Below are 7,972 nucleotides of genomic sequence, written 5' to 3'. Positions count from 1 at the left end.
TGTTTTTCCCTTTGCCATGTCCCTTTTCAATAGTAGATTCCACGGACCTGAACGACAGAGCCTAGAGCAACAGATGTATGCCTAGATGCTTCCACTTCCCTCTTCCACGCCTGTCACTGGCTTCTCCTAAGTTCACTGGGATGCACTCAGATGACAGATTCCGAATTGCGATGGCTAATGAGAACCTGAGTGTGAAGAGACAAAAGCTATAACTGATTTATATCATGAGTGTCAGAGGAGTACAGCAAAGGTGACTCAAAGTACAAACTGTACTTTTTTTTTTTTTTTTTGAGATGGAGTCTCACTGTCACTAGGCTGGAGTGCAGTGGTGTGATGTCAGCTCACTGCAACCTCTGCCTCCCGGGTTCAAGCAATTCTCCTGTCTCAGCCTCCCAAGTAAATGGGACTACAGGCGCCCGCCACCATGCATGGCTAATTTTTGTATTTTTAGTAGAAATGGGGTTTCACCACCTTGTCTGAGCTGATGTCAAACTCTCGACCTTGTGATCCTCCTGCCTCGGCCTCCCAAAGTGCTGGGATTACAGGAGTGAGCCACCATGCCCAGCCACAAACTGTACTTGGATATGGAAGATACATTGTGTGTGAGCAAGAGGGAAGGCTTTGGACATGCCTCCTTTGTATCAAGGATGTCAGTCTGAAACCACACATAGACTGACTTCTTACAGAATCTTCTAGGGAATTGCTTCTCACGTCCTTGGGGAACTGTGCTGTAGATCCTGTTAGACAATTTCCATTATGTTGTTGTGGGTGACAGAAAATCTGTGACTGTGCTTACGATGTTGCATGTATATACTTTGGCCTCATTTCAAACACAACAGAATGGAATGCATACAACACATATGGGGCAGTACTGAAATATTTTAACTTGAATGGGTCTGTTCTTCCTGGTGTGCTTGACATTGTCTGAGAGCAAAGTAGGCTCAGAAAAAAAGAGAGACCATTTCTAGGGTCAAACTTAAAAGCAGAATATACAGACCGAAGGCGCTATGGATTACAGGGTAGCTCACTGAGTACAGCATTCAGATTCATCCAATATATGACCAAGAGCAGAGCCTCTCTGAATTTGATCATAGTGAAGCAAAACACCCTGTAAAAGTAACTGTCACTGAACTCCTAGAAAAGCAATGATCACTTTCTCCCATCCTATAATTCTGACTAGTGTATGGCATGGGGTGAGGTATGGAGGTTATTTGCATAAAACAAGCGACCAAGTGCATTCACTCATTTATTTGTTTCTGGAGTACCTAGTAAGTGCAAGGTGCTCTGTTCAACACTGTCGGGGACATAAAGATGAAACAGACAAGGATTTTGTCTCCAAAGGTTCTCTAGCAGGGACCCCACCATGCTCTCTTAATAGAGTAGGATTTGAGTACATGGGCCTAATGAGTTAGAAATCTAATGATCAGCCAATGGCACCCAAACAAAACATCCTGGAGCTTAATCTTTAGAAGGAGGACACGTCTCTACAGCTGCCTACACAAACCAGCAGGCAGCAGAAGTGTTAATAGCATACCCCTTCACCCTTCTCTCTACCTCCCTTCTTTTTTTCTCTCTTTTGTTCTTTATGGATTTCATTATAATTGGAAAAATTATGAATTGCTGGATCTCTCAGATGCATTAATATTCTGTTATGAAATTGTTCCTGATAATGAAATTCTTTTAATCAACTCCACCTTCAGACTACTTTCAGATTTTCAGTATATGCTTGTCCTTTAACAAGCAAGTTTTTTTCCAGAAAAATATGCAGCAGATGTGGCAAAACAGAAATATAATATTATTGGAAGTAGATTCGTTTGGACAATAATTAAGCTTTCGTTTTTCTGTACTTGGACTTCATTCTTCTAGTAATTTCTTTGTCTACATTAAATTTTCAGGAAGGTTGATGTTATCATTTCTTCTAAACTCTTCAGAAGACCGTCAAATTCTTGTTCATCTTTTCTGGTTTTGTATTTTATGTTTGGGATCTGTTCATTTATATTTCCCCTCATCTTTTCTGGAATAGACGATCTCAGTGCTTCCCACTGGGTTTTCGTAAATACCAGCAACTTGTGTTTCAACAAATAATCTTAACCCAACAACCACCTCTCAAAGCATTATAGCATCTGGTAAATGCAAGTGCGCAAGGAACAAGGCAGCAAAGAATCTGAAGAAAGAATACGGGGCCAGGCATGGTCTCCTGTAATCCCAGCACTTTGGGAGGCAGAGGCAGGTGGTTCACCTGAGGTCAGGAGATCAAGACCAGCTTGGTCAACATGGTGAAATTCTGTCTCTACTAAAAATACAAAAAATTAGCCAGGCGTGGTGGCACATGCCTGTAATCCCAGTTATTTGGGAGGCTGAGACACCAGAATCTCTTGAACCTGGAGGTGGAGCCGACATTGTGCCACTGCACTCCAGCCTGGGTGAAAAAGTGACTGAAAAGAAAGAGAAAGACAGAAAAAAGAAAAGAAAGAAAGAAGGAAGGAAGGAAGGAAGCAAGCTTTGGAGTTGATCCAATCTGATGTTATGCAAGGCTCTGCCAGTACCTCCGTGACTCTGATAAATTAATCTTACTAGGGGATCAGTTTGCTTATCTGTAAAATGGGGATGAAACTCACACTTCGAGGTAATTATGAGGATTAAGTAAACTATAAGAAAGCAGAGAGCTTGGTCCATAATAGGCAATTTATGGACCAAGGCAACTATTTCCCTTTGCTTCCTCCTAAAAATGACAATGATAAAGCTCAAGATTGAATAATTAAATCATAAATAGTTACAGATGCAAAACACTAATGTCCCAACGAGCTCTTCTGACACATCGATATGCAGAATATTTGGCATTTCTTCCCTTTCTTTTGAATAGAAAAATGCTCCTAATATTAGTGAAAATGAAAATTTTGAGGAAGAAACTATCCAGTTTTTTTATCCTAGGACCATGGCTGTTGCTGTTTGTCATGGCCTGGCTTTTACACAAAACCGGCACATTTTCTCCACAGTCGCCATCAGGGTGTGCCTATCATGGCATCACCTCTTTCAAGGGACTAATAGACTTATTCCAGGTGATGGTGGGAAGCAGCTGGAGAGGAAGCATTGGAAGGCTGCGGGGGTATTAAGTTATCTGCTGATGTTGTCCAAACCTCTCTCCGGCACAGAAACTCCACCAAAAACTCCTCTGCAGTTTTCGCTACCCAGGGCTGTTTCTTTAAATTGTTTGACGTCAGAGAAGGAATGCTATAGCAACAGTCTGTCAAACTGGAATGAACTCAGAAGAAAAATGGGGGTGGGGAGAGGAAAAATGCTCCCAGGCGGTACTGACTACAGAGGAAGCAAATTCGATAGATGCGTTTATTTTATAACATTTTAAACATAAAACACCCAGAAAAATGTGGGGAAAAAGAACGCTCGATGGAGATGCACGTGGTGTAAAACTCTTGCAGAGAAGAGCGCCCTGGCAGGGAGGTCTGGAAGGCCCTCCAGTGTCATCAGAGACAATGGGACAGTAACTTTCAAGTGCCGGCCGTTTATTTGGCGGCAGGCTTCGTGCAGCATCACTTCATTTAACACGCTCAGCACTTTCTGAGGCAGGTGCCCCGATCCTTGTTTGCGGATGAGAAACTTGGGCCCGAGACGCCCACGGTGTCCAGCTGGCGGCGGCAGCGCGACTCGGCCTCGGCGGACTCCGGGGCGTGGAGAACCCGGGCGGGGGGGGGCCTCGAGGGAACCGTGGGGTCTCCAGCCCCGCCCCTCGCGCCCGCGCCCGCTCCCGCCACGCGGCGCCCGCCAGCGCCGGGAAAGAAACGGGCGCCACTTACTTAGACGGGCGCTACTTAGCGGCGGGCTCGGGCGCCGCACCCCGAGAAAACGAAACTGCGGGAGTGAACGTTCTTCTCCCTGCGGCAGGAAACGAGACGGAAAGTAGGAAGCAGAAGCTGCGCGCGGCGCCCATCCCCTTCGCCCCCGGCCCGGGCCGCGCGCGCTCCGAGGGTCTGCGCGCCCCCGACACGTCCCCGCCCGTCCCGGCGCGCGCCGAGTTGCTGCTGCTAGGCGCGGGGCTGGGTGTGGCCGGCGGCTCCGGGCTCGGGGCTCGGGGCTCGGGGCTCCTGCGAAGCGCTCGCTGTGTCGGCTCCGCGCTCCAGGAGCTGCTAGCGCCCGGCGGCCCCCGGCAGCGCGCGGTGGACGCGGCCCGTGCTCCCTCCAGGTAGGCGGCGACCTCGGCAACCACCCCAGGCTGAGCCCCGCTGCGGAAACGGCCCGGCCCCGGGGCGGAGGGCTGAGGGGACCCTCCCGGCGCCGGGGCTGAGGACTGAGGGGACCCTCCGGGCGCCGGGGCTGAGGGCGGGGGGCTGAGGACTGAGGGGACCCTCCGGGCGCCGGGGCTGAGGACTGAGGGGACCCTCCGGGCGCCGGGGCTGAGGACTGAGGGGACCCTCCGGGCGCCGGGGCTGAGGACTGAGGGGACCCTCCGGGCGCCGGGGCTGAGGACTGAGGGGACCCTCCGGGCGCCGGGGCTGGGGGCTGAGGGGACCCTCCGGGCGCCGGGCCTGGGGGCTGAGGGGAACCTCCCGGCGCCGGGGCTGAGGGCTGAGGGGACCCTCCGGGCGCCGGGGCTGAGGGCGGGGGGCTGAGGGCTGAGGGGTCCCTCCGCGCGCCGGGGCTGAGGGCGGGGGGCTGAGGGCTGAGGGGACCCTCCGGGCGCCGGGGCTGAGGGCGGGGGGCTGGGGGCTGAGGGGTCCCTCCGCGCGCCGGGGCTGAGGGCGGGGGGCTGAGGACTGAGGGGACCCTCCCGGCGCCGGGGCTGAGGACTGAGGGGACCCTCCGGGCGCCGGGGCTGAGAGCTGGGGGCTGAGGACTGAGGGGACCCTCCCCGCGCCGAGGCTGAGGGCGGGGGGCTGAGGACTGAGGGGACCCTCCCCGCGCCGGGGCTGAGGACGGGGGGCTCGGGCGGCGGACGCTCGCGGAGGGACGCGGCGGGCTCGGCTGCCGCGCGGGAACCGGCCCCACCACCGCCGCCGCAGGCACCTCCCGGGGGTCCAGACCGGCCGCGAGGGGAGGTCTGCTGTCCGAGTCCTCCAGATCCCCCGGGTCCCCTTCACGCCCCGAGGACTCCTCCCAGGAGGTCGGCGCGAGCCCGTGCGAGCCCCCGAAACAGCGGGTACTCGGGACTGTCCCGGAGGGCCGCGGGGCGGAGAGCGCGGGGAGGACTCAGGAAAGTTCCACGCCGAGTGCGAGGCGAGTCCGGTGGTTTCTGTCACATTGATCTTGGAAATGATACAACGTCCGGAGTTTCGGGGTGGGAGGGGATTAATGAATTTTGAATGTTTTTGAGTTCAGTACAAGAAATTCCTTTTCTCTCCACCTTTTTCTGCATCAGAACACAGATGATTGCCCTATACTTTGACATGTATTGATATTTGCTGAGGGAAAATGGAGTTTTCAGAAGTTTAAAACCAGGCTTTCATTTGTCGACACAAGCAGTGCTTTGCCATTTTGCATCCCCTTGTCTCCCTTTTCTCCCACTCCTTCCCTTTCTCTTTCCATAAAGGATAAGGATGCGTCTTTCCCCCTTTCAGCACCGACGAAGTTGCTGGCGTGTGAATTAGCGCTTTACCGGGAGGTTTTCTCAAAACGTTCAAAATTTAATTGTTGATTGGAACTTTCCTCATCAGTTCATCCCAGTGTTGCAGACTGAGTTTATGACCTTTAAGTACATCTTGTAGGACAGATAGAACACACGCTGCTTATTTAAGATGAGAGGGAAATCATTTCTAGTCGAAGAGGAAAACGACGGATTAGGTACATTTAAAATGGTGTGCTTTGAGTCTCTCCCATTGTTCATTTTGAAACTCTTCACTGTGGGGCTTTCGGTTTACTACTGATCTCGTAGGCTCTGAAAATTTACTGTATATTTCAGTATGTGGTTTAAAATCATTTTAAGATTTTCCATGTTGCATTTGGGTTTGTAGATGAATTTGAAACAACTAGAAATTTTTAAAATATCATCTTATTTAACATTGTCAACCCTTTGTATACACACTTATACAACTGATTAATATGGCTTGTAATACATTTAGGTTGGTTCATCTCTTTGTGGGCCCATAGACATTATTTAGGAAGTTATTCCGAGTCTTTGGCCATTGTTAACCTGTGGAATTGTTTCTTTTAAACAGTTGGCATGTAAGTATGTCAGCACATACTTTTACACTTTAAAAATAGACTCTGGGGCAATTTGAAGGTTAAGAATTGGAACTAAATGTTGGACATTTTTCTGCCCTTACCAAATACTGCCTGAGATGGTGTGATTTCTCTTTGGCATGTTACTGAAGACAGCTAGCTGTGTCATTAGTTTCTTTACCTTGCTGTTTTAATCTGCATCTGTTATGGACTTAGTTATTAAAATATCTCTCCTGGGCTGGGGCAGTTCTATAAGTTATTCTGCTTATAACTCGCAATAATTTGGCATTATCTCCTTCCACCAGTAAGGAAACTCCCTTTGAGATTTTAAGTAGCTTGGCAGTGGTCATGTAGCCATTAAGTAACTCAACTGGGATTCAAAGCAAGACTTCTCTGTTTCTAAAGTCCATGTTCTTTCCTCTGTGTCATCAGGGCATGAGAAGTGACCCTTAATTACTCATTAGCATGTGTGTAAAATATCTAAGACCTGACAGACGTGTTTGTTTTTCCAGCAAAATCATTATTGTCCATCCCATGTTTTTATTGAGCTCCCTACATCAACCATTCTCTTCTCACTACTCGACTCCTAGTTTAATGTCTTGTTCCAAGTTCAAAACCTCCCCTTTGCTAGGGCACAATGTATCCTATTGATATTAATAGGTAGTGATGGCTTAATTATCTTGATAAAATAACACCATTTTATTTATTTTATTTATTTATTTTTTTTTAGGGAGGGAAGGAGGAAGGGAGGAAGGCAGGAAGGGAGGGAAGGAGGAAGGAAGGGATGAAGGAAGGAAGGGAGGAAGAGGGGGAGGGAGGGAAGGGAAGGAAGAAATTCAAGCAATGAGAGAGACATTGCCGACCTGGATCTAGAGGTTTACAAGTTGATTTCTTTTTTTGAGAGAAGGAAAGGAAAAAAAATGAGTAAAGGAGAGAAAGAAAGAGGAAGAGAGAGAGGGAGGGTGAACGGAAATATTGCTTTATTCTGAAAAAAAATGGGTATTAATAATGGCCAATCAATGTTTCATTTAAACCTATGAGTAGGTGTGATGTGGTATTGACAAGAATATATATTTTATGTATTTGAAGTGGAGAGCTCTATAAATATTTATTCAATTTACTTGTTCTCGATCTGAGTTCGAGTCCTTGATATCCTTATTAATTTTCTGTCTTATTGAATCTAAGTCTCTATGTATCTGGGTGTTAGGATCGTTAGCTCTTGTTGTTGTATTGATCCTTTTACCACTATATCTTTGTTGCTTTAAAATCTATTTTATCCGCTACAAGAATTGCAACTCCTGCTTTTTATTTATTTATTTACTTTTGCTCTCCATTTGGTTGGTAAATCTTTCTCCATTCCTTTGTTTTGAGTCTTTGTGTATCCTTGCATGTGAAACAGGTCTGGATGTAACATGCCATTGGGTTTTGGCTGTGTCTTTTTATTGGGGGATATAGTCGATTTAAATTTAGGGTTACTGCCATTTGATGTTAACTGGCTGTTTGATCCATTCGTTGATGAAAATTCTTCTTTATGTTGGTGCTCTTTACTTTTTGGTATATTTTTAGTAAGGCTAATACTGGTTGTTTCTTTCTGTCTGTAATGCCACTTTCAGAAGCTCTTGTAAAGCAGGCCTGGTGATAATAAAATCTCTGAGTACTTGCTTGTTCATAAAAGATTTTATTTTTCCTTCAGTTGTGAAGCTTAGTTTGGCTGGATATGAAATTCTGGGCTGAAGGTTCTGTTCTTTGAGGATGTTGAATATTGGCCCCCACTCTCTTCTGGCTTGTAGAGTTTCTGCTG

At 48.0% G+C, this 7,972-nt stretch overlaps 1 protein-coding gene across 1 annotated transcript in view; it reads left to right on the top strand.

Moving 5' to 3' along the window:
- The first annotated feature begins 4,028 nt into the window (after nucleotides 1-4,028).
- Nucleotides 4,029-7,972, top strand: part of GNB4 (G protein subunit beta 4) — a 56,216-nt gene continuing 52,272 nt past the window's right edge. Inside the window, exon 1 of the mRNA XM_008981252.5 lies at nucleotides 4,029-4,198. The gene's annotated coding sequence lies outside the window, so the exon portion shown is untranslated. The remainder of the gene's footprint in view (nucleotides 4,199-7,972) is intronic.

The sequence above is a fragment of the Callithrix jacchus genome, chromosome 15 (assembly GCF_049354715.1).
Source record: "Callithrix jacchus isolate 240 chromosome 15, calJac240_pri, whole genome shotgun sequence".
Classification (NCBI taxonomy): Eukaryota; Metazoa; Chordata; class Mammalia; order Primates; family Cebidae; genus Callithrix; species Callithrix jacchus.
The sequence above is the reverse complement of the archived record's forward strand: the minus strand, read 5'-3'. Positions and strand labels throughout refer to the sequence as shown.